This window comes from Callorhinchus milii, unplaced genomic scaffold, assembly GCF_018977255.1.
Source record: "Callorhinchus milii isolate IMCB2004 unplaced genomic scaffold, IMCB_Cmil_1.0 Scaffold1, whole genome shotgun sequence".
NCBI lineage: Eukaryota > Metazoa > Chordata > Chondrichthyes > Chimaeriformes > Callorhinchidae > Callorhinchus > Callorhinchus milii.
This window is the reverse complement of record NW_024704742.1, coordinates 29,711,130-29,738,447: the sequence shown is the minus strand read 5'-3', so window position 1 is coordinate 29,738,447 and position 27,318 is coordinate 29,711,130. Positions and strand designations below refer to the sequence as shown.

Here is a 27,318-nt window from a genome sequence, read left to right as displayed (position 1 = left end):
CTGGAAAGGTATTGTCACTCATCCATCCCTGTTTTCCCCTACCCATCTGCTCAGGCCCAGCTGTAATGTACGGTCTCTTAATCCCGGGGGTCAGATAGCTTGTCAATAAGGTATGAAGAGTCACTGAGCAAATGAAGGTTTTGCTATTAAGAGCAAGTAGCGCCCATCCAATTCTCCCCCAGGACGATCCCAATAGGGAGCCAAAGGCCTTCAAGAAAGGAGGAGAGAAATTGGAGTGGGGTGGGAGTACAGGGGGGGCAAGAATGTTGAAGAATGTGGATAGTTTGCATTGTGAGTTTGGTGCTGTCCTGCAAACACATTCCAAGCTCTGGGAGATTCCACGCATGGCTGCAGTATCTCTCGTATTTGACGAATCCAGTCAATTCTGCACGTTCCCTTTCCAGCCTCCTTAAAGATGACCTGCTGCTGAGAGTACACGGCGTTGGATTGGTTTGATTAATGGACATATGCCCAGAAAGCCTGCAGCCCCAGTGTTGGAATCCGAACCCAGGCTTAACAAAATCATACATACATTTTAGGAGTTGGACGTCTCTCAAGCTCTCTCGTGAATGAGACTTCTTTGTAACTGTGCGGTGCGTGCGGGCTGTAACAGCCCTGTGCACGGTACAGATGATTACTAAGTTTACAGGAAACTCTCCAAACTTAAGATCAGAAAAGCAGGAACCCAAAAAACCCCAAACCGACGCAGCTGTGACCAGGAAACGTTCAAAGTCATCGAAAGGTCATATACAGTCTCTGTTGTGTTTGAATACAGAATGTGTTACAGGAGCAATGGTTCAGTGTGGTGTGAGTACGCTCCCGTCATAAAGTGTTACCTTTTGCTTATTTTCATATGGCATGAAGCACTGTACAGCAGATCCTATTAATAATTAACCATAAACAAACCATAGCACCGTTCCTGTCAAGTGCCACTGCTCTTCTGTGATTTATTACTGTGTGTGTATCTGTGCGTGCATGCGTACGTGTATGTGTGTATGTGTTACAGTAACTGACAAAGGTCAGTCCACAGGCACTAGTCCTGCTGCAGAACAGTTGGTTGATCGCTTTAACCCATTTGGTTCTGACCTCATCTGCACTCTGTGTGTGTGTTCAGCAACTAGGACGTCCTCCCGACGTGAAGGGCGCTATACAAATGTAATTTGTTGCTGTGTGTGTGTGAGAGATGGAGCCATCGACCATCCTGACTCATTCTTTCTGACTCGTAACTCCACTGTTTGAAAACTAACTTGTGTCGTTAGGACTCATACAAAGATCTAGGGTGGGAATTTCACCCAAGTCTGTTCCATAGGAGCACGGCTCTCCCATCACCAGTAGGACAGCAACAGTTCCCGTTTCCACCATGTCAGGTGGAATCACTTCACTTCAGTTTATTTCACTCCCGGGATCTACCAATACCCTCACTAAAACCTCCAGCTCCAGCTGCTTGGTCTACAACTAAAAAAAACCTTCATAACTTAGCAGTGAAAAAATGTGACAGTTCATCAGACTTTCAATGTGATAATTATCTCTTATGAAATGCTGCATTTTTCAGGCTTGTAGGCACAGAGTGAATGAGGATGGTTCAAGCCTCTACACCAATGTCCTTCAATCAAGAGCAAATTATATTGTGCTTTTTAAGTGTCAGCTTGGCTCAGCTGGTAGTGCTGTCACCTATGGGTCACAAGGTAGAGTGTTGATCTTTCGATGTTGACTTCCTCTTACCATTGTGAAGCAGAATTCACCCAACGTTGAATTGTTCATGCAGTAATAGGGATAATAATAGTAATCCTTGCATTTGATATAGCACCTTATCACGTCATTGAGACATCTCATAGTGCTTCACAGAATATATTGTAAGGTGGATGGGTGTGTATTTTGAGGGCGAATGCAACAGCATATCATCAATGGGTTAAAACCCACTTGATTCACAACCAATACCTTCAATAAACCTGATACGGAATGGGAGTTGGGATTAAACCCTAATCCTAGCTCCTATTCCCTAACAGTGGCTGAATGATCCAACTCTCTGTGAATTCTGCTTCACGATTATTGGAAGGGCTGACATCAAAAGGCTGTTTTTGAGATGTTTCAGCGTTATAGGCACTTATACTAAATTCAAGGATTGTGTAACTCACTCTCGAGCTATATACTGCTCCTCTAGTAGGCAGCCTTAGATACGGGACAAAAAGGATAGTCCTATTGTATTGCTACAGTAACTGGATCAGCGCAACGCTCAACATTGAATTCAAGCAATACATTTATTCTTCCCATCTGTGATTTATACTATATATCCAAAATATATGAATAAAAAAATTGGTCATTCACACAATGGTGTTTATTGGACATTGCTGTCTAAATTGGCTGCCATGTTCACCCATGAAATACACATTATATTACACTTTACAGTATATCCTGTGAAGTCCTTTGAGAAACCTCAATGACGTGATAATGCATTATATCAAATGCAAGGAATATCATGAAGGAAATGGGATGCAGCGATTGGCATTCCTTTCCCATCTGGGCTTATTTTCACGAAAACTGTGGAAATAGCAGTGGCTGCATTGATTCCAACAATCCACTCCCTGCAGATAATAATAATAATTCTTACATTTGATATAGCTCCTTATCACATCTTACTCAAATCACAAAATGACTGCTCCTGGCGATGGATGTCTGTTCTGTATGGAAGCTTGGTGAAATAGCTCAGCTCTTCCTCATGCTCTTCAGGTGAAGCTGCTGCATTCCCTTTTTGAGGGAAAACAACTTTTTAGGAAAGAAATTGAAGAAATCCTGGAATGTTTCAAGCAGCCACCTAAAGAACAATGATCGTTTTCCTCATCAGACTGACACAGTAGATGTGGGTTAAAGCCCCAGTTTGAGTCTTTGAGCTCATTGCCTAGGCTGACACTCCTATTGCAGTGCCAGAAAGGGCTACATTGTCTGAGGATGAATGTGTGTTAAATGTCCTGTCTTCCTGTTCTGGCATTATTTGAAAAGAGAAAGGGTTGGAGAAAAAATTGCAACAATACTTTGATAATGTTTCCGTTATTTTGCTCATCTTCTCTCAACTTTGTGTCCATGATGTCTCCTGGTTGATACCGTCAGGTGTTACAGATAATACAGATAATGTGAGGAGGGGGAGATGATGTTGACACATATCAAGGCGAAAGCCCTTGGCTATGCTTAGCAGGCAGATTACCCTGAAAAGGGCCCCTACTATCTCATCGCTGGAGGCTTGGCTGAAGTTTGAAGCATTGACTTCTGGTGAACTTTGCTGTCCTGTTGCTAACGTGCGCTGGAACTCACCCATGTTTACCACTTTGATTGTATCAGTTTTAACAACCTGGTCAACTGAATGACATGTAGTCGAGGTTGTTTTAAGAGCTTGGGAAAAAACGAAGATGTGAGCAGTGCCACTGAGGTGAATTGTAGGGCCCCTCCTTACTGCCCTGGCTGAGATCAGGTAGACTGGCACCGACTAGGAATCAAACCTTCCAGACAGTGATATAATAATAATCCTTGCCTTTAATATAGCGCCTTATGTCTCATTTTCACAATTGGCTTTACCAACTGAGTCATTGGGGAGCATCGCAGAGATTGTACACTACAATTACTGTGCACTTCATTGTCCATTCAGTGTACTGTATACATCGTGTGTCATGATGTCAGACATTAATGGGATTTTCCGTTATAGTTGCTAATCGCCAAAGGCACTATGTATAACGCTGAATTTCACTTATATACCTCACACCCAATCCATCTGAAACCATCAGTCACGCATTCGTCACCTCCCACTTCAAATTTTCCAATTTTTTGTCAAAACACCAGAAACAGCTACAGACGTTCACAGACTAGGCTTGCACATTACGTAAAGAGTGTCTGCTTGGTTAAGGTACAGGATGTATGTCCACGGAACCATAATCTAGCATTGGAGATGTAGAGGAAGGTAAAAAGGTTTAGAAAGTGCATTAAAATTGACTGCTATATTGTTCCACAGGCTGGTCAGTCTCTCACCAAAATTGCATCCAAGTGTTATCTGTATGTGAGCCAGAACAGTCAGTGTGCAAATGTAATAGTATGAGTGTGTGTGTGTGTGAGAGGGGAAGGGATCACAGTTGAGCCAAATCCTTTCGTTCCCTGATATCCACATTTTGCATGGGACACATGTAATAGCTTTTAGAAGCAGAATCCTGGCTGAATTTTCTCCTTCGAGGCCCAGTGTAGCAGCCCACAGCTATTGGCAGGGGTTGAAACCTGTGACCGTTGTCATCTATCTGTCTTGTGTTGTCTCACGCTGAGGTATCAGAGGAGTTTAGGGTTTTCTTTCTAAGAGATCTGCCATTCTCAATCTACATGATCCCAAGACAAGACTCCAAAACATGGATGTTTCTTAATTTCGATCAGGAATTCTCTTTGACGTTCATTCTCCTCCACCCCCCCACCCACCCACACCCCTCCCCCCTCACCTCCAAAGGACAGTATGCCCAACACAGTTCAATGAATCCAAAAGGAGATTACTATTGATCTTTGCACAAAATGCTAAATACACCGAACATTGTAGACGGAAAGAGCCCCAAATCAGTAATGTTAATTTTCATGCTGATTTATGGTAAATCAGTACATTATGAATAATATTAACAAATCACTTTGCAAAGATCCAAGCTTGGCTGGAAGATTTCAATGTGCTTCAGGAAATGGGAAAGAAGCTAATCTTTTATTTATGCAGTTTCACTCCTCTTATCATTTCTCCCTGCTCTGACATGGGGAGTTCAGAGTGCCAGTATGATTTAATGTGCCCAAAATCTCATTCGGAGATCCAAATATTCAGCATCACCTTGTCTGGAAATGTTGTTGCATATAACGATGTGTCGAATTCTCTGCGCACAAACTGGCCTGTTTTTTTTTCCCCCCTGCTTTTCTCACTCCGACTATTGTCTGATAAGAAGTTATCACAACCTAGCTGCATTCCTTCACTTGGCAAACATGCTCCTCAGATAAATAGAGATCATGTGTGTTGTGTATGTTTTCTTCCTCCCCTCCGAATAGGAAAAATTGCTGATGGCAATGCAGATCATGAAAATACATGTATCTGGGAAGTAACAGTCCAGGTGAGAATTAACAAGATTGACAGATGTGTATTAACTGATAAGAACATTATGCAAAAAAANTGGAAATCAGTGATACAAGCAGTTGGTTGAAATATGGAAATTTATGAAATCATCCACATATTTTAGCTGCTTTTATTTAGGAGGTTTTTCTTTTAGGAGATGGGGGAGAGCAACCGGGAGTTGCTGGTACTGTTCGATGTTATACCACGGCGTACTGGACAGGAAAATGCCTGGTTCAAACCGTGGTCCGTGCTGGGTTAGCTGATTTTAGATGGGGCAGTGTTTGGGGGCAATGCGTTGGCAGACTCCCTTCCTCAATCTCTCTACTTTGCTCCCTCTTTGTCCGGCTTCAGATTGCACGAAGACTTTCCTCTTCGACCGTGCCTAGGGTCATCTCCCCTTTCTCCCCGGCTCGGCGTCAAGCTCTACCATTGTTAAGCTCTCCGAGACACTACCCCACATGAAGGGCGCTATGTAAATGCAAGTTGTTGTTGGGAAAGCTATCACTGAGAACAGAATGAGGACCACCTGTGTGATGTCCACCTGCCAGCCGCACCCACACAAGATAAACAGCAGGTAATTGGGTAAGAGTTGTAGTGCACGGCTGGTACCCATGAAATCGTATAATAACCATCCTTACAATTGGTATATCCCGTCGAATCAGCCTTTTGAGGAGCAGAGGAAGCAAAATTATTTTTTAAATTGTGATTTGCCGGGGTCAAATGTTAATAATATTCCTTACATTTGATACAGCACCTTAGGAGGACGTCTCAGAATGCTTCACAGGGTATACTGTACGGTGACAAAAATCTCATCTCTTTACTTAACACAAATGCTTGATGAGGGATGTTGTGCTTAAACCTAAACCACTGGCAGTAAGTCACATGTTAATCAGATTTCCATCCAATGCCATAGCAGCGAACAGTTCCAGTAATTGTGAGGACACTGCGGCGGAGAGATTAAAAAAGGGACAAACCAGCAGAGTATTGTCCTTTAAAGAGCGGCAAATTCATTAGTCATTCATTTGCACAGCAAGTACCTTCCTCTGCCCATTCACCCAGCTATTACTCGCCACTGAAAAGTCACAAAACCCTGTCATTACTGAAATCAATCACTGAGGGGCCCACAGAGCAGCCCTGCAGTCTTGCGTTTACTGTGTTAAGGAGCTCATGATGACTCTTCTCTCTCTCTTTCTCTCTCTTTGTGCCCCTCGGCATCCTCCCTTTTCTCTCTCCCAGTTCTCTCAGTACTCTCTCTCACTCTCTCTCGCTTCTATTCCCTTTTTCTTTCTCTCACGTTGTGCCCCTCAATATCTTCCCTCCTCTCTCTCTCTCTCTCTCTCTCCCCCAGAGCCCTCCCTCTCTCTCCCTGTACCCCACACCCCCCGCCCTCTCAGTCGCATGCTTTTGTTCTCTTTTTTCTCCTTCTCTCACGTTGTGCCCCTCAGTATCTTTCCGTTCTCTCTCTTGCTCTGTCTTGCAGTGTCCTCAGTATTCTCCCGCTCTCGTTTTCTTCTCTCTGACTTTCTGTCTCTCACTCTGCCCCTTATTATCTTCTGTTACAAAATGCTTTAAGACGACCTCCTGATGTGAAACGTATTATATAAATGTCAATTGTTGTAAAATTGTTTATTCTCTCTCTCTCACATTATGCCTCTCTCACTGACTCTCTCACTGTCTCCCCATACTGTCTCTCCTCTCTGTCTGCTCACTGTCTCTGTCACTATCTATCTCACCTGCCTCTCTCTTACTTTTTCTCTCTCTCTGTCTCTCCTAATGTCTTTCTCGCTGGTTCCCCTCTCAGTCTGTCTCTCACTCTCTCTCCCGGTTCCTTCAGTACTCTCTCCCACTCTCTTTCGCTTCCATACCCTTTTTCTTTCTCTCACGTTGTGCCCCTCAATATCTTCCCGCCTCCTTCTCTTTCTCTCTCCCAGTCTCTTTCTCTCTCTCGCTGTCTCTCCTCGCCGTGCCTAGGTAATTAATGTAGCAGCTGCGCAGTTTCTGAGGAGTTGGCTGTAACTCTGAAATCTGTGGTGCATGAGCTCTGAACTTTGTAAACGTTTCTCTGGGCCTGTTAACCTTTGGCCTCACCAAAAATTCCTCCTCAGTTGTAACCACGTCATGAATCCTGTGGGAGAGCAGGTATAAGAGTACATATAAAAGAGCACTGTAATGACGTGTCTAAAAGAGCCTGGTAGCTCTCTTGAGTCAGAAGGTTCAAGCACAACATCAGGGACTAAGCTCATAATCTAGTCTGACACTCCAGTACAGTGCTGGTGTGGGCGAAGGGTGGGGGACACTGCATTTGCAGAGGTATCGCTTTTCAGATGAGATGTTAAACCGAGGTTCCATCTGCTTGTTCAGGTGGATGTTAAAGATCCCCATGTTCAAAAAGAGAAGGGAGTTTCTCCTCGTGTCCTGACCAGCAATCCTTTCAGATAAAAAATTGGTCATTCTCTTCATGGCTGTTTGTGGGACATTGCCACGCACAAATTGGCTGCCATGTTTCCCCAAACATGCGTGGTCACTACATTTCATAGAAAACTCTGAAGCGCTTTGAGACATTTTGACATAAATAGGTGACTTATCAAATGCAGATATTATTTTTATTATTACTGATTTATCAGTTATTCCTGGCTGCGTTGGTGGATACATAAAATTGTCTTGAACATAGTGCAGTAATCCTGGCTTACTATTACTGTGAAACACCTCCAACGCAGATTCTGTGCTTTATTTTAAAGCACCACTGTTTAGCACGGAGCTTCTTACAATCCATAAAGTTTAATGAGTCTGGTTTATTCCGAGGTGTTTTATTCCAGTCACGATGCAGACAGCAAGCGATAGGGAAAGCTGAGATATGATCTGCAGCGAGCGCTGCCAGCAGCCTGCAAAGGGAGCGATGCCTCCGCTCACGGACTCGCAGGGGATTGTTCTCTAGTTGTTGGCAAATATACTGTCTTTTGGCAGAGAGCTTGCACACTGGGAAATCGCTTCACACTCCCTCCAGCAAGAGTTGATACCTTTACCACTAGAGGAGAATAGCAATAATAGTCCTTACATTTGGTGTAGTCTCTCGTGTCAGGAACACGTCTCAGAGAGCTTCGCAGGATTCGCTGTAAACCCCGAAATGGGCGTGCTCGAAATCCCACTCTCAAAGAGTTAAGTCTCTTTGATACCCGATTTGGCTCAAAAACCACATGGTGCAATAATTGTGGAATATTCGTTGCTAATTCAGTCTTAACATTAAACCCACTTTTACAGCAATTCTTAAAAGTAACCATTTTCGAAATTACACTAATGCGGTAAAGCGACTGTTTTATCTTGGCAAATATCTTATGCACAGCAAAGTCCCACAAACAGCCGTGAAGCAACCGACCAGTTCATGTGGAGGATTGCTGTCTATGATGTGAGGGCAAACTACAGTGCAGTGTTTCTTTTTATTGCCCACCTGAACGGAGCAGCCCGGATCTCAGTTTAACATCTCACCTTAAAAACTTGCATTAAAGACAATTCAATGCTCCTCTCTCTTATCCCCCCCACCCCCAACTCCGTCAACAAAAAAAAACAAAGCCTGAATTAGAAAACCTGAGCTGAGTAGAAGAGCCAGTCAGCCAGCCTCTCTGGAACTGCCGACAATATCCGACCGATTTCTTACTCAACCGCAACAGCGCTGTTCCGCTGTTGTAAAGTGATTCCGTACCTAAATAAACTCCTGTTCGTGTGGTGACTTAACATGTTTTTAAATCAAATGCAATTGACACAATAAAAACCCACAACCATGGTTTTAAGTTTCCTAATTGCTGGATATTTTAGTGGTCGAAAGTATTCAAAAATGCAGTTCCCGAGGGTTTCAGTTGAGACCAATTAGCAGCAGTGTACCACTGAAGTGCTTATCAAAACACGGGAGACCTTTCTGTGATTATCGCTTCACAACGTACCCCTTGTTGGTTTATTTGAACGTGTTGCTTTATTTTAGAAAGTCAGCGACTAAGATCCAGCGTCTCCTTTCAGGTCATCCCAGTCCGACTCCAAGGACTTCATTGGGTTCAGTCTTAATTGTGGGAGAGAGTAGTCTCCAGCCATTCCATTATCCCTTTGGGATATAAGGACTCTTGTTTCTTTTTCTTCCTTTCCAATCTCCTTTGTTCCTCACCTGAAGGCACAGCCTGGCTGAGTCTTTGCTGGGGTACCATTCAAAAACCATCAGCTATCAGCCCGATTTCCTGATATTAATGCTGAATTCCCAGACAATGAATGTGAGCTAACTGTTAAACCTTGTGTGGTGGGATAGGAAAAGGAGTAGGCCATTCAGACCCTTAATCCTGATCCGTCATTCTATTAGATTATGGCTTATCTGTACCTCAACTCCAGTTACCTGCTTTTGATCCATATTTCTTCATACCCTTCCTAGCCTTTTGGAGGAGAGAGTTCCAGATTTCCATTGCCCTCTGTGTGAAAAAGTGCTTCCCGATTTCACTCCTAAATGACCTAGCTAAAAAAGGAGGGGAATGGGGGGGGGCGAAATGTCAGCTGAACTGGATCCGGTGACACCATCGGTGGTCGTTCCTTCAGCCAATACACCCCTAATCTCTGTAACTCCTTGTCTCAATCCTTCCGCCTTGACCCCCAATTATTTAACTTTAAATCCAACCTGAAAGCCTACCTCTAAAACTGCACCTATGGTCACATCCCCCTCTCCTTCGCTCAGTGTCCAACCCTGCCATTGTGCAGTGCTCCAAGATGTTATCCATGTGAAGGGCGCTATATAAAAGCAAGTTGTTGTTGAAACACCCAGCAGGGATCTCTAATAGAGATTCTTGTCTGATTGTTCTTGTCCTTAATCGGGGGCACCGAGGCCAGTTTTAGTGCCCCTGCTGCCCTGGCTCAGAGCAACTAATTTAACACAGAGCAGGATTGGCACCTGCGACATTCTGGATCTGTATGGCTCAGTTCCACGTTAATCGATAACGTTACTACCTGAGGCGTTGGGTGGAGTAGAAAGAAATGACGAAGGGAAGGAAAACTAGACTCGCATTTGTACAGCACTTTGTAACATCAGAAGATTTCAAAGTGCTTCACGAGTTGTTAAGTCAAGTGGAGTGACTTTCTGTAGGGAAATGTGACGACTATTTGCTTTGGCAAGATCGCCCACCAGGAAGAAAATATCAGATAACGCATACATTGCCGGTGACTGTCACCAACAATATTAAGACATCCGTGTTTGTTAGACAAAAGTGAAAAGACATAAGTAAGAAGAGTATTTTCTTGAAGCCTTTTAATGCAGGTTCACTCTGGCGAAAACGTGAAATCTTTTGTCTCCGCAGTTTGCCTCAGGAATATTCTGCACCGACCTTTGGAGGATTGGTTTAAAGATAAATTGTAGTGGAAAAAAACCACACACAAAGCAGGATGCAACACTGCATCACTGGCCAACCTGTATGGTTTTAACCCAATAATAATCCCAGCACACTGTACACGCGTGCCTCTGTGTTGCCAGCAATTGGTTCATCAGTGAGCCATTTATTTCAGTCTGTCCCACTTTATGTCCGTGCTGTGATCTGAATTCTAAATTGAAATCTTTGTTAAAGTACAAGGAGGGGGGTGGGAGGGTGGGGGTGGGGAGAGTGTATCCCTGTTCATATTAAAACCACTCGCTGTACCTTTTTATGGCTTGTGATTCTAACTGCAACAAGCTCCTCCCAATCAATCCGAAATGAAAATCACACCTGCAGTATTCACCAGCTACGCAGATGGGCGTGTTGGTAGACACATATATCTAAAATATGAAATGTGATTCTCTCAGTGAGGTCTCCCAGTGTATGAATCACTCGTCTGTCTGTGAGAGTGACTCTGCTGCATTCGTGACAACAGCTGCAGGCTGCGTTGCACGGCTGGAGACCGTATAGGAATGATTCATGTGAAGGAATCGGATCCTTTTACACCAATTGACTTGTCAGTTTATCACATTCAGCCTTGACCAATGAGCACTCTGTGCATGTCTGTCTGTTGGTGTCTGTCTGGATATTTCTATCTGTGTGTGTTTCTGTCTGTCTGTCTGTCTGTCTGTCTGTGTTCATATAGGAGTTGGAGTAATTGTGCATGTGTTTTTTGTGTGTGTATGTGTGTGGTGTGTGTGAGTGTATGTGCATCTGTGCGTGTATGTAATTTTCTGTCGGTATGTGTATTTTTCTATCTCTGTGTGTATGTCTCTTATTTGTGCATATCTTTCTGTGTGTGTGTCTGCCAGTGTCCTGGATCAGTGTCCCAAAGCAGTGCCACCAGGATTACATTGCTGCAGTAAACATGTTAAAAGATGTTAAGGGGAAGTATTCTAAGTAAGCAAATTACAGAAGTGCAAGCAAGGATGCTGTGAAACACCAAAGGGACTAGCAAAAGGCACTCTGTGTGACCAGCTGATCTGAGGAGGCCAGACAATATATATTCGGAAGGTTTCTGAGCTCTGTTGAACGCTATTAAATGTGTTTTTGATGGTGTGTGCTGGTGAACTCCACCGTTTTACTGAGTGGTGGTGAAGGGAGCCTTGCGATGAGTCTGGCATGTTAGAGTACGATACTCCCATGTAGGATAGAATATCATGTATATTTTTCCAGGCTCCTTTACTCCCTACAACAGGGTGGGTAATACAGTCCGATTTACCCCCTCCCCCACCTCATCTGACCATTCCTGATCTTATATTAGTAAATTACATGAATGAGTGGAGATTCTCTCTCTCTCTGATTTCCGTCTCTCTGGGGAAGAACTTTAGCTCCAGTTCGGGGCTCACCTCAGGAGGGCTGGTCAGAGAGACATGCTTCCAACAAACCTGTAGCACCATCACTTTGGGAAGCTATTTGGGAATGGTGAATGTTTGCTCCGTATCAAACCTGACTGCAGTAACAATCAGTGCTCGTGAGAGGAGTAGTATGATACATACAGAGCTGAATTCCTTGTTCCTGCCGTTTTCTCCCCCATCCTTCCTCTCTTGAAGGCATTTTGACTCCTATCTGTGGCCAGGACTCCCAAGAGCTACAGACTCATCATTCACTTCATAATAATAATAATAATAATAATCCTTGGTTTTGGTATAGCACCTTTCACATAGGGAAGATGTCTCAAAGCACTACAAAGTGCAGTCACTGTGTATTTTGTAGGTGAAGGCAGCAGCCAATCTGCACACTGCGGTTTCTCACAAATAGCCATGAAGTAAGTGAATGACCAATGGCTTCCTGGCTGTTTGTGGAACCTCCCTGTACACAAACACCCAGTAAAAAATGGTATTTACTTATGAAAACAAAGTTACTACACTTCACCACACAGTCTTAAAACTTGTGACCGAGGTCTAAGTCCGAAATTTCAGACCTCTGAACTTGTTTTTAAGCGGGAAGCAATGGATCATAATGAGGAGCAGAAATACTGGGGAGATTTTTTCTCTATAGATCACGGATACTGGGTTAAATGTAGAACCCTTACCTGTCCTGACTGAGGTTGGCTAACTCGGCACAGGCCAGGGAGAGAACCTGGGACCCACCTGGTTTTTATGGCAGAGTTCCCTAATGGACAGGATCTCTTCCAGACTTCTCGACCATCAGGGGAGAATGTATATTTAGAGGTTGTAAGGAGATACTAATTGAAAGGATGGCTGGAATAACGCAGTGAGATCTTTTACTCTTATCATGTGGCAGGTTTCGGCACAGGTCTAGACTACCTTCTCTTCACACGAAGCAGCAACGCTTTAGAATACATTTGAAATAAATAAATGCTCCTGCTGGATAGGCGAGACTGATTCTCCCATTCCCTCCTCCTCCTCCTCTTCCTCCTCCTTCTCTCTCCCCACTTCACTTTAAAGAAGATAAATGAATAAGTCATGCAGCCCCCTGGATCAGTTTTGTAGATAAGCACATTGTTTCTTCCCAGAAGCAGTTCAGAGACACACACTACAAATGAGCGCTTCCCTTGTGTTTTAGATCAGCAGCAGATACAAGTGTCATAATGGGTTCAACAGCTATTTGAATACCACCTTGCATGATCAATAATATCAGTGACAGCATCAACAAATTAAAGGGTTACGTCCCACTTTCTTCCCATCCTTTGTACCCTGCGCTTGAGGCTTACAGATGTTTTACATGTGCTGGTATGTCACCACTCAGTGACTAGAGATCGCTCTAGCAGATTTGTCTGTTTTCCTTTTTAAGTTAAGTCACTGTATAATTCAACAGCAGAGAAGCTGCCGCACATTTTATACGGGAGCACGATTCCGTCGCAGATTATGCAGATTGAATCTGCGCAAATGTGGCACAGATGAAGCCTGTTAAAGGAGCATCCGTGACAATTCCTGGGTTGAAAACAAGGAATCAGCGATGTAAACAAACTGGTTGCTTCTTTTGCGGTGTCATTTTTCAATAGGCAGTAGGCATAAATAACCCTGCCGCTCTCATATTGTGAGAACCACGCTTAAGGCAGCCAGTGAGGGTCACGAGGGGTATGGGCAAAAGGCAGGGAAATACAGTAGCACCTCCATTATAAAGTGCTTGGTTATAACGCCTGCTCGCTTATGGTGTGTGAATCCTGACCTTATGTGAAAAATCTAAAATTCATGCGGTGGCTCCATCACGCTTCAAAACACCAGCCAGTGCACAGGAAGACAAATGGTTGATCGCTTGGGCATCAGGATGCAGCCAGAGTCACTTCCTGTTGGACCCAGGAAGCGACATTGACAGGGACCCAATGACCCGAAATTCATCCGTTTTGTCTTTCTGTGTGCCGCCCGGACTGTTGAATCGCATGTGTAGCCGGCTGTCCTCATATACCACAATGAGTGGGGAGTGCTAACCAGTAGTTACTCCCTGTTATAACTCTGGTTGGAATTTTAAGCACCCCCTTCCCAACTACCATGTTTTAACAGGGCTCCAGGGCTCTGCTGCAGGATTAAACGATCTGCCACAATTTAACAAACTGATGAAAACAGGTTCAATGAGCTGAATAGCTTCCTGTTTCTATGTTCCTAACCCTAAAGCAGGAAAATCTCTGTCTTATCCTTCCTTTTAAGAGATTTCAAAGCAGGAAACATGTGACGGTCCCCTTTTCTGGGCATTAGACCTTAAGCGCTTCAAGATACGCTGTATAAGTTAAAGTTGTTGTTATAAACGACTTCTCAGGAAATTCTGTCAATATATCTCTGCTCTTTTCTCAGATGCATTTGAGTCGGCTTCATAACCATGGAATATGGTACTGGTTAGGTAATTTCTTTTGACATCTGCCACCTTTTGAGAATGGCGTAAGGAAAGCCTTTGTTCTTTGTTGGAGGATTTGCCGTGTGGTAGGTTTTAAGTGTGGAGACCCCACTCTCTTGTTGGACTGACACGTGATTTTTCTCTTGGCTTTTACCCTGTCTGTGACGGCAACTTGTGCAGGTTCTGACACAAGATATGGGAGAGGGTGGTGGCGTGTCTAAGGTAAGAACATCCCAGTGCCTTCATTCAGGCTAAAGTCTCAGCAAGTCACCAGAAGCCTAACAAATTCCCAGATTCGAGAAGGCCCCACCACATGGGAAGTCAGAGATAGGGCTATGCAATTCGGAATGAGCAAGGACAGGTCGTGCTCTGCGGAGGGTGAGAGCAGCCATAGTTATAGAACAGGAGCAAATCAATGGCATTTTATGACGCTGTGGGGGTTTATCCGTCTTATCCGTGTGTGTGTCTAGAGTGAGGGCGAGCAGAGTGAGGGAGCGAGCTGTTTCTCAGTGTATTTTGTAATGTTTCTGCTCCTGTATCCGTGAGCCCAGCTGGTGCTTGTGTTCTGCCCCCCAGGGAATCAGTTTCGCCTTTTAGATGCTGTTGTGCAGGAAAGCGAGTGTCATTAGCTCAGAGTTGATTTGATTTATTTGGCATATATTGAGAGAGTGCTTCAAAAATCAAGTCTTGCTCCGCCATCCCCCACAGCTGTGGGTTTATCAATCGTTACTGCTAACAGCGGCTTTAATCGCTGTGTGGTTGGCCACACAATGATAGGTGCTATTTAGTGCACACTGAGGAATGAAACTGGTCAGTAAGCATGCTAATCCAGAACTGGTTGACCAGCTCTTATTCTCTGCTTGTTGCCCCATCTTTAGAATTATACAGCACAGAAGGAGGCCATTTGGCCTATCATGCCCGTGCTGGTTCTTTGAAAGAACTGTCCAAATCAATTCCACTGCCCCGCTCTTTCCCTGTAGCCTTTTCAGATTTGTCCTGCTCAAATATCTATTCACTTCTCTCTTGAAAGTTGTTATTGAATCTGCTTCCACCACCCTTTCAGGCCATGCATTCCAGATCCGAACAACTCGCTGTGTGAAACAATTTCTGCTCATCTCCCTTCTAGTTCTTTTGACAACTATCTTAAATCTGTGTCCTCTGGTTTAGCAGCCAAGATTTCAGCCACTTTGCCCCCTCTCTCTGGGACTCGCTTCCAAAATCGCTCCAACTTGCACCCTCCCACCTACTTTCCCTCTTATCAAAACCCATCTAAAAATGCATCTTTTCAACCAGCTCTCAGTCACCTACAATTACACAGTGGCGCATACACTGACTTTGGTAGCATCAGAATAGAATTCAAGACGAGAATCCACCGGCAAACCAACCAAGATCCTAAATATACAGGAGTGGAGAGTCGTGACTACTAACACCGTCCTTACTTTATTGGGTCTGGTCATATCTAAGGCTCTATCTGCAGTTACTACCCCTCTGATGCTTTACTTTGCTTGATCTCTAGTTTTCTGAGTGGGTCACAGTGCATAATCTTCATTCACAAAACGCTCTGTGCTCCTCATGTCGAGTCTCGCACTGTGGTACTGTAGTTTGCTATCAGCCCATCCCTTTCACATCTGCCAGGCTTACAAAGTGTGTTGAGGGACAAAATGGGGCACTGTGCCTCGGGGCATACAGATGACCGCAGTCTCTCCCTTCTGTACTCGCCCTCCTGCCAATTCCTGATCCTCAGCTCGGGTCCGTAACTCTGTCTGTCCAGCACCTTGGGACGTCCTCCCGATGTGAAAGGCCCTATACAAATGTAATTTTGTTGTTGTTGTTGTTCAGCTCATTGAGAGGAAGTGAAAACAGGAGATGTGTGACTTGTGGGAGAGAGAGTTGGGAGATTAACCAGGAGATGAGTCAACTTGATATGCTCATTTGCTTCCTGGGAGTTGCTAAAACACAGTGGCCTTCTGCGATGGCTCGTTCAGCGAGTTTGGAGGTAATCATGATCCCTGGTTTGTTTTTGCTGATCTCAGCCTCACGGAACTGGGGTTCCCAAGGCTCAGCACCCGAGCCCAGCGGGAGGAAGCATCACCTTAAGATGTTGGCTGCTGGTCCCCGGCTGGTGACCCTCGCTAGCTAGCTTGTGTGTGAGGGGTGCAACTACATATGTGTGTGTTTCTTTCTGTGTGTGTGGTGGGGCGAGGGTATGTGTGTTGGGAGTGTATGGGGGTAATAATAGTAATAATAATCCTTGCATTTGTTATTGCATCTTATCATGTCTCAGAGATGTCTCAATGCTCTTCACAGGATTTACCATAAATTGGAGTGACTATTCGTAGGTGAACACGGCAGCGCAATTGCACACAGCAATGCCCCACAAACAGCTTTGAAACAAATGACCAATTTTTGTTTGGGGGATTGTTGACCAGGACTCGAGAAGAAATTCCCTTCTCTTTTTGAGTAGTGCCTTTCACGTTGGGACGTCCTCCCGACATGAAAGGCGCTATACAAATGTAACCTTGTTGTCGTTATTGCCATGGGCTCCTTAACATCCACCTGAACAGGCAGACCGAATCTCAGTGTCCATTCCGAAGGGGTTGTGCGATACATACAGTGTGTACGTGTCTGTGTGTGTGTGTGTGTGTGACGAAGAGCTCAATGAAATGGTGCTGTGTCTGTATTTACCATCCAAAGGACTGGCACATCCTACCTGCTAAGAGGCAATGTGTTTGAAGGCAGTGATGGGACTTTAGACCTTTGTGTGCTGCTTGTTGGAAGTGCTGATTGATAGTGCTGGCCACCATGGCTGCTGCAGTAGGATCAATTAGCACACAGACAGAACACAGGCAGTGCAGCCAGCGGCAGGCAGCGCAGCCAGCACACAGCCTGGACAGGCAGCGAGCCGGACTCTGATGGAAAGACCTTCCTTTGAAATCGCAGGTGCTACATTGTGGAGTGCTCGGCCACCGCCTACACGCTCAGAGTTTTAGGGAAACTCTTTGTGTTTGTCACTGTGTTTCGGCTTGTTCGACACATCATAATCCGGCAAAATCCCATCTTGTGAGTCAGATTTACCAGAGTTGCAAGTCCATCACCAGCCGCTGGTTAAACAGTCCCGGTGGATCCGTGCACTCTCCCTGCTCGTCTATACCAAAGGATTCCTAGCCTGAATGAGACCCTGGTTCTTTCCATGCTTTAGCAGCAGGTGCTACAGCACAGCTTCAGCCAGGGATACCGTTGAATATAGTGACTGCTACTAACCCTTCAACCACTAACCCAACAATCACTAACCTAATATAAGAGTGAGATACACAGTGCTCTTTAGCCTTGAGAAGAGGGGACCTAACAGAGGTATAAATAAGATGCGTTATTGGTATATGGAAAGTTAACCTGAAACAAGACGTCATTCAGGTATCCCAAGGTAACAACACAGATTTAATGCTTATAGAGACAATTTTAACAAAGACACCAGGAAATATTCCTTTACCAGCACTATTCCGGATGTAGGGACCACGGGGAAATTCGGTAGCAAGCCTGGAGATTCAGAGGAACTGACGCCTCTGTAAGTAAGTAAGACAACATGGGCCGAATGGCCTTCTTCTGCGCTGTTTTAAAAAAAAAAGCTAGATTCTTACACCAAGTGTGAAGCTGGGAGGCACTCATGAGATAGTCCAACAGTAGGCCTAGGACTGACTCAGCCTGACTCAGTTGAGCTGACATAATAATTCTTGCATTTGATATTGCACCTTATTGTGTCTTCGAGACATCTCAAAGCACTTCACAGAATATACTGTAAAGTGAATTGATTATATTTTGTGGGCGAAACATGGCAGCTAATTGCGCACAGCAGTGTCCCACAAACAGTCGTGGAGGGATTATTATCCCGGGAAAGCAATCCACCAATCGACTAACAACCGGGTTCTTACTTACTACTAGGTAAACAGAGGCGTGTGGAGTAAGGAAACTTGTCTAAGGTTTCGCCCTGCCCGGGAATCAAACCCGGGTCCTCTCACTTGCAAGGCAAGCGCGCTGACCACCACTCTACGGGAATCCTCTAAAGTCTCGATATTAACTAAGCCTTTCAGCCTGTGTCTGACACCAGACCAGGATCAGATTTTCGTCTTCAGCTTTTCAACCAGCTTTCTCTTCATCTTCTTCCTTACCCTCAAGCTTTTATGGTACACCTGGGAGCAGCAGTAATTGCCTCCCCGCACTGAGACCTTTATTAGATGGGAGTTCAGTTTCACCAGCCATGTTTACCAAGCAGTCGGTGACACCAGTGGAAATACGACGGGTTTGAACAGTCTCCAATTAGCGAAGGGATCGAGGCCGTGCTGCTTGGTTCTGCAGCTAGTGATGCTCTGCCCATTCAAAGGTGACAGACTACACGCACCAGGAGGAGTCGATGGCTATTGAAAAGAACATAGTTGCACGTGGGTGGGCTTTCAGCTGTTCTGTCCCCACTCTCTCTGACTTGTTCCCTTCCTCATCTTATTCAAGATCCATCTCAAGACATACACCTTTCACGGCCCTCTCCTTCCCCACCACCTTTGACTCCCACCCCCAGCTCAGGTGCCCAACCAGCTGTGTTAAGTGCTCCGAGACGTTCTCCTGACACGCAACGCACTCCATAAATGTGAATTGTATTGTACTGCTCTCTCCCATCAGGTCCTTTCTTGCTCTTCTTGTGCTGGTTCCATTATGTTCCCTTTCAATGCAACCTGTACTGACTGCTCTTTATCCCCACTGTAAGCAATAGGTTTATCCCTGGATCAGGCAAGTGTACGTTTAAAAAAGCAATGGTTTCAACTGTGCAGTTAAACTTGGATTTAACTGTTGAATATAATAATAATAATAATCCTTGCATTTGATATAGCGCTTTTCACGTCGGGAGGATGTCCCAAAGCGCTTGTATCTCTGGTAACAATTTTATGAGTTTTTTTTCAAAACCAGAGCTTTTCAGAAAATAATGTATTTGAGCATACTGAATACCTCAGACGTATTCTCCATTATTTAACCCATTTCAACTATTAATCCACCTTAACAATTAGATATGTTGAAGCTCTTGAGCTGGAAAAATGGTATATAAGATACTTCAGTGGGGTATACAAGATAAATCTGGGACAATGCTTTCAGATTGTCAAGGTAAACGTACAAGAGGCCACATGTTCATGGATGTGAAAAGCAATTTGGGAACAGACCAAGTTGTACAGTATTTTCCTGACAGCTGCCTGCCCACCTCAGGATAGAGGATAAGCTTCCTCCATACACTGCTGTTGAGAGGTGTGTGAGAATTGCCTGGGATGTGTTGTTCTTCCTGCTTAGCCTCTCCTTGGCAACTAAAACAAACATAAACACACAGACACAAAACACATACACATTTTACACACACATAATAACAACAACTTACATTTGTATAGCACCTTTCACGTGGAGAGCATGTCCCAAGACGCAAGACTTTCTGGGATTTGGACCCAAGCAGGGAGATGGGATCAGGAGGGTTGGAGGCAGGAAGGGTAGAAGGGTGACCGAAGGTGCTGTCGAAGAGGAGGGGCTTGAGGAAGGCAAGGGAGGGAGCGAGGCAGAGGGACGGTGGGATGAAGTTCCAAAGGGTGGGGGCAGAGAGGTTGAAGGCCAGACTACCGATAATGGGGCGGGCAAGCTGGGGGACATAGAGCAGGCTGGAAGCCTACTGAGTGGAGGGAGCGGACAGGTCGATATGGAGTTAGCAAGTCACAGAGGTAGGGAAGAACAAGGCGGTGGAGGGCTTTGAAGGCGAGGACAAGGATTTTGAACTCTATCCTACACACACACACACACACTCATTCTATTCGCATTACACATATGTGCACATGCGTTATATACACACAACACACATAAGTATACATTTCTACACATTGCAAATACACATAATTTACAAACACACTTATATGCATACAGAGCTAGATATGAACACACAGAGCGCTCATTGGTCAAGGCTGAATGTGATAAACTGACAAGTCAATTGGTGTAAAAGGATCCGATTCCTTCACATGAATCATTCCAATACGGTCTCCAGCCGTGCAACGCAGCCTGCAGCTGTTGTCACGAATGCAGCAGAGTCACTCTCACAGACAGACGAGTGATTCACACACTGGGAGACCTCACTGAGAAAAACACAGCAGCACTTAAACAATTCTATATGTGGTATGAGCTTGGCTCAGTTGGTAGCGCTCTTTCCTCCGGGTCAGAAGGTTGTGGGTTCAAGCCCTTGAACTCAGAGTTAAGGTTGACACTCCAGTGTTATATTAGGTGGTGGGCTGCATTGCCGGAGGTGCTGTCCTTCACATGGGACATAAAACTGTCTTTCAGGAGGATCTTAAAGATCCCTTGACACTACGAGAGGGGAGTTTCTCCCAGTGTCCGGGCTGCCAGTCCTCCAAATAAATTGGCCTTTTCATCTCACAACTCGCTGGTGCAATTGTGACAGAGATTCCAATGTGGGGCCAATGACAGAGTCTGTGCTTGTGTTGAGCCGCTCTCTGCTGCCTGAATTGCTGTCAAAGTCACCCTCCCGCTGCCTGTGCTAATTGGACTGTGAGGAATCGGCCATTCATCCACTGTGCTGTCCAAGGGAGCGTATTGTTCATAGCAGGATCAACTGATGGAAAATCAATCCCAGTATAAAGTAAGCCACTTAGTACTCAAAAGGTTAATTTGATCTACAAGAAACACAAATGAAAACGGGTCTCTGGTCCCATTTACTCAGGCAGTCAAGCTCGATCGAGGTGACAGTGAGTGCATTAACCCAGCGCAATGCTCTGTCCTGTTAGTGCAGCAGTGGGCATGGGGAGTGGTGCTGGCGGGAGATGAGATTTGGTTCAAACTGTGTTGTGTAGGGAGCTCACAGGGGTCGCTGCTTTCCTGTGAGCACGTCCGTCATCCTGAAGTCTCCAGTGCAGGGAACAGTGGTCCAGACAGGCTGGTTTGCTCTTCCTTCTGCTTTGCTGGATGGGTTCATTCGGAAGATGTCCAGCTGCTTATCCACATTACAAACACATGCTTGTATCCTTAGACTGCACGTGAACATGCATTCAGTCACTACTGCTGGACTGGGGACATCATGATACCCTATCTTCTCACCCCCCACCCCCACGCACACATATACACACTTACAGTACATTTTTTTTAAAAATTGGTCACTCAGTCCACGACTGTTTGCGGGACACTACTGTGTGCAGTTGGCTGCCGTGTTTTGGCCACAAAATATGCAGTCAATTCACTTTACATTCTGTGAAGTGCTTTGAGACGTCTCAACAATATGAAAAGGCGCTGTATCAAATGCAAGGATTATTATATATTCATAATCCTTCCATTTATTATAGCGCCTGTGATCGCGTCATTGAGACTTCTCTAAATGCATCAGAGGATTTACTGTAAAGTGGTGTGACTGTGTGTTGGGCGGGCTGGCGTGGCATTAAAGCCATGATTTGAAATAACCGGTTTCAATTGGGGGATAGTTGTCTTTTAACGTCCACCTGAACAGGCAATCGGGAGTTTGGTTTAACATCTCATTCAAAGGCTGGCACCTCCCAACAATGTAGCACACCCCAAGCACTGCATTGGGAGTAATTCACAGTGTCAGCTTGGCTGACTTGGCAGCACTCTCGCCTGTGAGTTAGATATTTGTGGGCTCAAGCTCCACGTTGGGACTTTGAACTCACAGTTGAGACTGACACTCCAATGCAGTGCCTAGGGGTGAGAGGTTAAAGCTGAGGCTCCACCTTCAGGTGGACATTAAAGATCCCATGGCACTATTCAAAAAGAGAAGGGAGTTTCTCCCTTCGTTCTGGCCAACAATTTCTTCAAATAAAATTGGTCAATCACTTCACAGCTGTTTGTGGGGTTCCATCGTGCATAAATGCTGCATTTGCCTACAAAATAGACAGTCACTATAATTTACAGTAAAGCTCCTGTGAAGCATTTTCAGATGTCCACCCAAAATGAAAGCCGCTATATCAAATGTAAGGATTATTATTAATATTATTTTGTTACTGTTATGAACCACCAGCTAATTCATGATTCTCTGCCTCAGTTGTGATCCCCCAAAATTAATAATAATAATAATAATCCTTGCATTTGATATAGCGCTTTTCATGTCGGGAGGATGTCCCAAAGTGCTTCACAGAACACATTGTAAAGTGAATTGACTGTATATTTGTGGGTGAACGCGGCGGCCAATTGCACACAGCAGTGTCCCACAAACAGTCGTAGATTGAAAATGACCAATTTATTATTGTTTTGGGTTTTGGAGGGATTATTATTAGGTGTGTGGAGTAAGGAAACTTGCCCAAGGTTTCGCTCTGCCTGAAATTGAACTCAGGTCTCTCGCTTGCAAAGCGAGTGCTCTAACCACTGAGCTACAGGACTCCACAATAAATGATAAATCAAGAAGGAAAGTGGTTATGGAGAAAGCTGCAGTTTGTCCAGAACCATTGTTCAGACGAGACACTAAACTGAGAGCCCATGTCCCTGTTCAGGTGGCTTGAGGGGAATTGAAAATTTCATGAGCTCTCTTTCTCTCGAAGAAGAAGAGCATAAGATTCTCCTGCTGCCCTGACTAATATTCTTGTCTGATCCAGGTACATGAATGTGGTTGTCCTTCTCCTTGCTGTTTGTGATATGCTGTTGACTGGCTGCCTCATCTGCCCATGTAGCAGCACTCACTACGCTTCAAAGTAACTGGTTGGGTGAAGTGCTTTCACCCATTTCAAGGCGCTGTATCAAATGCAAGCAATTTTATTATTGTTTTAATGGATCATTTCACATCTTCTGGCAATACACACCTAATAGGAGCGCAGTCAGCAGAACCAACGAGGGACTGGATTGTGTAACAATATGATTGATTTTTGACGGACATGATTCAAGAGTTAAATGTTGGGTCATAGGTTGTGTTGTGAAGATCCTGTTCTGTGAAATAGTTTGTTTCTCTTTAATGAGGGGGGGGGGGGGGGGTAATGTGGAGGATGTTATAAAATGTTATAAAATGTGGGTTTGCATGAAGTATGATCATTGTAGGCAGATGGGCTCTTCTGTATTTGGCAGCCAGGGCAATGTCAACCTCAGAGCTAACATCTCCCACCATTTCCCTCAGTGGTGAGCAGGACAGAGACATGTACACCTAAAGTGCCTGGGTTCAAAGGTGGCGTGTCAGGCACAAGTGTAGTTTGTTAACCTGGAGTCACGTGGTTTCTCTGTCAACAGGAGTGAGCGGTTGTTCAAACAACAGGGCTGAGCTTGACTGGCTCTATGTGTGTAAACATCGCTTTTTTCCCAAACAAGTGGGAGTTCCTTTGAGTGAATTTTGTAACCTCTAACATAAGATAAATAGGAAATCTTGCATGTGTGTGTGTGTGCGGGTGTATGTGTGTGTGTATATATATTCCAAAATATACACTTAGCTCACTGATTCTTAGCTCTCAGTATTTATTTAATATGATAATCACTTGGGCAAATGTACTGTAAAATAATGTCAGTGGAATTCAGCTGTAGCTGAATGCAGTATTCTTGGTTCAATTCTTTTCAGAAAACATTAGTTTTCTGTATGTTTTAGACAGAGCTAGGCAATGATGCTAAAATCTAATGACTATGTTTGCCTACACAATTCTTCGTCACTACACTTCACAGTAAATCCCATGAGACCTCCTCCCAATGTCATGGGTGCTCTTACCAAATGCAAAGATTATTATAAATGTTTTAATTTCTCTCTTTCGCTTCTTTGTTTGAAGATTAAACTTTTTTTTCCATGTTGCGAAAGGTAGGGTGGGGTTGTGTTTGTGTGTGTGGTAGGGGTCAGGAGGTGGGGCAGGGGGTTGGTGAGTGTTGGGGGGGGCAGGGAAGTTGTTTATGATTATATTGGGCAGGGTGGTTTTGTGGGGGAGCAGAGGGTTGTGAAGCTGGGTGGGGGCTGGGCAGTGGGTTGTATGTCTGCCGCGTTTTGCCCACAAAACATAGTCAATTCACTTTACAGCATAATGTATGAAGCGCTTTGAGATATTGCAAAGATGTGATGAGGTGCTATATCAAATGCAGGTATTATCATGTGTGGTGGGGGATTGTGTGTGGGGATGTGTGTGGGATGCGGAGGATGGTTGCACAAAGATTGCATTCGCATTTATTATACAAAGATTGGGTGAAATCTTGGTACTGCAGAACACTCACAGAACACTCACACTCCTAGTTGCCATTCCTGGCTCTCTCACTGTCAGCCCCTCATTCCACTTGAGGGTCTCAGTGTCACTTTTCTCTTCACCAGACCATTATTTTCTGGGAAGCAGGAAGTAAAGCCTAAAGCCAGCATCGATCTGAAACATTTATCATAAACACCCCGCGATTGAACGGTGACACGTTAAAATGGTCCATTTACAAATCATCTCTGACTTTGCACCAACGATTTCCCGTGCTTCTTTCTAAGCTGAATTATATTGATGTAAAGAGGTGATTTGCCAAAAGATTTTGTGCAGTTCGCTCCTTTCCCACCATTTATTGCGTGTCAAAAATAAAACAGGATCAAATATTAAGGAAATCTCTGTAATACTGTAATTGGACACACTTTTCAATATAATGGGCAGTTATATGTGACTGAAGTTACATTGCAATTGTGCCTCACTCGCGCCTTTCCATGTTACTTGTCATATTGGAAAGAACATCTTGCTGGCTGCCTTCAATTCAATAAATGAATTGGCTCAGTCCCGTGGCCTGTTGCAGTTTATAAATACATGCTAACATGTGCCTGTGGTTCGCTGCACAGTACACTTGACGCAAATGTCATGCTTGAAGTTACTGAGAACTCAAGACTCTGGTTTGTCCTTGTGCTGTAGTAAGAAACAAGAACACACGTGCTCATTTACAGCCATGACTGTGGTGGAGGGAGGGAGGGTGCTGTCCCTTACCTTCACGTTGTCCCAGGTCATCTGCTGAGCTCCAGTATGCAGCGATTCATAAAAGAGTTTCTAGGCATAGAATCCTGTGGGTTTTAACTCACTGGCAATTTGCTCTGATGCTGATCTCATTCCCCGATGTGGCCAAGGGAGGCGCCCAGTGCTGGCCAGAGAGCAGAGTTTAACTCCCGTAGTGTAGTGGTTAGCCCGCTCGCCTCGCAAGCGAAGGGACTAGGGTTCGATTCCAGGTTGGGGTGAAACCTTAGGCAATTTTAAGTAGGACCCCGTTTGTTAGTCGATTGCATTCTGGCAGTAATAATCCCTCAAAAAAANTTTGGTCACTCAATCCACAACTGTTTGTGAGACACTGCGATGCGCTGCCGTCTTTTGCTCACATTAAATTAATTCACTTTGCAGTATATCCTGTGAAGCACTTTGAAGCATCTCAACAACATCTTAAGGCGCTATATCAAAAGCAAAAATCATTATATTATTATTATTATAAGGGGATCAGCCTGAGACATGTCTGGGTTCGTCCATGATTCTGCCTTTATGAATCCCTTTACGAATGAGCCACTGTCTCACTCATTGCCCAGCATCCAATGAACAATCGGACGCTGGGGCAGTCATCTTAAACCAAACCTGTATCAGACTCCCATCACTGCATAGCTGAGATCAGCACCGCAGGTGTATTTGTTCTGACTATTGAATGATCGAATCCTAATGAGGTGCCAAGTTTGCCTGTTGTCACTGGCATTTGATTGGCCTGAATGATCCCCCCTCAAAATAAACTGATCAGCCCCCCCACCAACCCCTCTTGCCAAAAAAGACTCCCTAGCTTCAGGAGAACCAGTGCAGATCTAATGATGGAGTCAAGCTGTCAACAGACGGGTTTCATGCAGCGTGCTAAACCGAAGGGAACCATGCCCCAGTGACTCTGAGCTAAGGAACTCTGAGAAAATTTCAGCCTTGGTTCCTGCTCGCAATCTATGTTTAGTGTTTTCCGTTTGCTGGAAAATAGAGAACTTAGCATTTTTTTATCGCACCCCATCATGTCAAAACTTCTCAAATTATATTATTCTCAAAACGCTTTACCGGAACTTCTGTCAACTTCTGTCTGCTTTTGGCAGGCAAAAAGTAATAATAATAATCCTTGCTTTTGATAGAGCGCTTATCAAGCCAAGACGTCTCAAAGTACCCGTGTGCGGACAAGGGGTGAGGACAGGATCAGACTCAGCTGCCTGGGTTTTGGATGTGCAGCTCCCAAACAAACATAGCAGGAGATTACTGTCTTATTAGTGATGTGAATCCAAGTATCATTCTGTTGACATTTTTCTGTATAAAGTAGCGTTGAGGCAGGAAATGTATTTGCACGAGAGTCTGGCCTCACATGCAGTATAAACATGTGTCATGAATGCATCAAACCGTTACATAATAATAATAATCCATACATTTGGTATGGAGCCTATAACGTCAGAACGCTTCAAGGCAATTTACAAGTATTTGCTGTCAAGGGTAGTGACTGTGTTTAGTGATGCCTGGGACATGCTTCCGATATGAAAGACGCTATATAAATATAATTTGTTGTTGCTGTGTTTGTCTAGGTAAATGCAGTAGTCAATTTGTGCTCAACAAGGCCCCACAGACAGCCAGGAATTAAAGGACCAATTTATCCAGAGGATTGTTGGCCAGGTTCCTAACGGATGACTGTCTGGGAGCACTTGCAATGAAGCCCTTTAATTGGCAGGTTTGAGGGACAGGAAGGTGCCTGATGTGCACTGGACAAACCTGGGACAGCACTCCCAGTGGAAACGGAAGGTGGCCTGTGGAGAACATTGCTGGGTTTGTAGTTTCAAGCTCCTTCCTCGCAAGCGAGCGAGAAATGAAACTGGAGGCTTTTAATCCTGTGATTGCTTGGGCCTGCCTAGCCATTTAGTCATAAACACCTCTGATCTTACTGGTTTAAACTGAAACTGGAGACAGCTGTCAGGAGACACTGAGCCCAGCCTTTCCAGTCACCGTGTGAGTTACATTCAGCAGGAAGGGGGAATGTTTAGTTCAA

General features: G+C 44.6%; 1 protein-coding gene across 1 annotated transcript in view; it reads left to right on the top strand.

Moving 5' to 3' along the window:
* Nucleotides 1-5,669: 5,669 nt before the first annotated feature.
* maml3 (mastermind-like transcriptional coactivator 3) overlaps nucleotides 5,670-27,318 on the top strand; it is a 117,162-nt gene continuing 95,513 nt past the window's right edge. Inside the window, exon 1 of the mRNA XM_042339125.1 lies at nucleotides 5,670-5,684. The gene's annotated coding sequence lies outside the window, so the exon portion shown is untranslated. The remainder of the gene's footprint in view (nucleotides 5,685-27,318) is intronic.